Genomic DNA, 2,721 nt, shown 5'->3' with positions numbered 1-2,721 from the left:
CGTGGTTCACTTTGGTCTTTTCAAACGGTTGAGCTAACCGGACAATGCAACGCGTTGACCCACCAATTTCAAGAAGTTCGATGTGCTAACCTACGTTTGATTAAACCAAAAGTTGTTTCAGTACATTTTAAATGAACGTTTCAATTATCACTCAAATGACTTCTTAACTGAGCTACAATGATGACATCTTTTTCACTGGTACGCTTTACCGAAGAACAGTATAGGGGTTACATGGCATGACGGTTACATTCTCTGCGGCTCCATCAGTCACGCTCTTCTGAGCCCGCAGTCATGCTATGGGGAAACTTACACTCCGGTTCAACTGGAGGTCTGAGCAGCGCTGGCATCGGACGCTTTCCTGTTCCTGCTATTAGCCTTGCTATATGACTGTGTGGACGTTAGATTTCCTTCAAATAACACACGAGTTGTAAACCCGTACCTGCAGCAAATTCAACCTTGTATCGGATTTGCACACTGGGCTCTAATTGCCTTGACGCACTGGCAACACTAACTGCCAGTTCGGGAGGGACCCTAAAGAAACGGATTGGTGTTAAGACTGTGCCTGTGTTTCCCCAGGTCACCGGGCGGTCACGATGACGCGTACCAGGTCCGCTACTCTCAAGACGCTCGGGCAGAAGGCCGAAGAAGCTCCGTCTCGGAGACGGTCGTCGAAAGAGGTCCTGGCCGACCCGCCGGCGCCCGGGTCCAAAACCAAAGTCTCCACCGATTCACCCGCACCCGACCCCAAGTTGAAATCGCCGCCGGCGGCCGCCTGGGCCGCGTCCGCGGGCGCCGGCGGCGACCAGGGCCGGAGGAACCCGCCGCGATCGTCGCGGGGGTGCAAGAACATTGGCCGCGATTACGCCGACCTGGTAAGGTCGCGCTCGGCGCCCGCTCAGCCGGGCGCCGCCGCGGAGTCCGAGGCGTCGGATGTGACGTCGCCGGCGGCTGGGCGTTCGCTGCCGCCGCCCCCTCCGCCTCCTCCTCCCCCGCCTCCGCCTCCGCCGGCCATCACCCTCCGCACGGTGATCGTCGACGGCGTCATCAAGGAGGCCCGGTGCGAGTGCTATGTGCAGCCCAAGACGAAGCTGACGCTGCGGCGCACCAAGCACGGCTGGGGCGTGAGCCCGGCTGCGGCGGCGGCGGCTGCGGCGGCGGCCGGCCGCTCGGCCACCGTCACTCGCCCTCAGCCCCAGCCCCCGGCCAAGCCGCCATCACCGGCGCCGTCGCCGTCGGTGGCCTCGGAGCCGGCAGTCGAGGTGGACGACCAGGAGCTGACGGAGCGGCTGAAGCGGCTGTACTCGCGCAACAGGACCTCGTCGCGCGACAGCCGGCCCAGCGCCGACGACAGCGATTCGGCCGCCGAGCGGACGGTCGCGGCCGCCGAGGCCGGGCCGCAGAACGGGCACGACGAGGCTGTGGACGCGACGGACGGAGGGGACGAGACTGACGCCGCCGTCAAGAGCGAGCCAGCGGACGTGAAGGAGGAGCGTGCCGCGTCGTCGTGCTCGTCGGGGCGCGCGTCCGCCGGGCCGCACGTCAAGTCCGAGTGTATCGAGATTAGCGACGAGCCGATGGTGTACCCGCCGCCGGTGATCAACGTGCCTAAAATTCGGCTGGGTGGCGGCGGCGGTGGCGGCGGCGGGACCACCCAGCGCGCGCGCTCCAGGAGCCCGCCGGCGCGCCGCGCGCAGGAGGCCGTCAACCACTCGCCGATGCTGGCGTCGTTGCTGGACAGCTCGCTGCCCGCGCCGGACGTTAGCCGGCCCGCCACCGCCATGCCTGGCGACAAGAGCTGCGAGCTGCTCAAGCACCTGCTGTCCAACACGACCAAGGAGCAACCGGTGCAGATGGGCGCACTCGAGGTCACCAAGATGCCCTACCACAAGCTCAAGTTTCATAACCGCGACCCGCACAACTTTGCGAAGCAGAAACCGCCGCCTGACAAGTCGGAGAGTCGACAGGCGCCGGCTACCGGCGAGCGGGGCGCCTCGCCGCTGGACCCGCGCTGCAAGCAGACACCCTCTCCGGTGCGCACGCCGCCCGCGCCGTCCAGCGCGCACTCGGGCACACTCTGGAACTTTTTGAACGACCCGAAGGTGGGCATCCCGGAAGTGCTGTTGATTCCGGTGTCGCGTCTGACGGCGCTGCTAAGCCAGCCGATCGTCGAGCTGGCCAACCTGTCCACCTTCACTATGGAGGCGGTTAAGTACATCGGTTGGCACCCCGCCTTCCGGTCCGTCGACATCGTGCAGGTGAGCCGTGACCGGCTCTACAAGCTGCTCAAGGACCCGCGCAACGAGGTCAAGCAGCTGCTGACGGACCCACGAGCGCGCCTCTTTCCATGCAGCCGGCCGCCCGGCTGGCCAGGGCCTCGCGCGCCGCCGCCGCTGCCCGACATGGTTGCGGTTGGAGCGGGCGGGCGCATCCCGCCGGCCGCCAGTCGCGCCGCCTCCGCCGCCGCCGTGCCGCCGCCCTCCACCAACTCGCTGCTGCGCCAGAAGCTGATGACGCGCGGCGGTGTGCTGGCGCCGCCCGAGTACGGCGCCCACTGCCAGGCCGGCTACGGCCCGGCTGGCTTCGCGCGGGGCGGCGTCGGCGGTGGCGGAGGAGGAGGCGGAAGCGGTGGAGGCGGCGGTGGCGGAGTGGCGGTTGGCTACCGGCCCCCGCCGCCGGTGCTGACGCCGCTGACGCAGGGCCAGGCGCAGGCGGACGTGCGCG

The sequence above is a fragment of the Pollicipes pollicipes genome, unplaced genomic scaffold (assembly GCF_011947565.3).
Source record: "Pollicipes pollicipes isolate AB1234 unplaced genomic scaffold, Ppol_2.1 Scaffold_7261;HRSCAF=8764_pilon_pilon_pilon, whole genome shotgun sequence".
NCBI lineage: Eukaryota > Metazoa > Arthropoda > Thecostraca > Pollicipedomorpha > Pollicipedidae > Pollicipes > Pollicipes pollicipes.
This window is presented reverse-complemented; position numbering follows the sequence as displayed.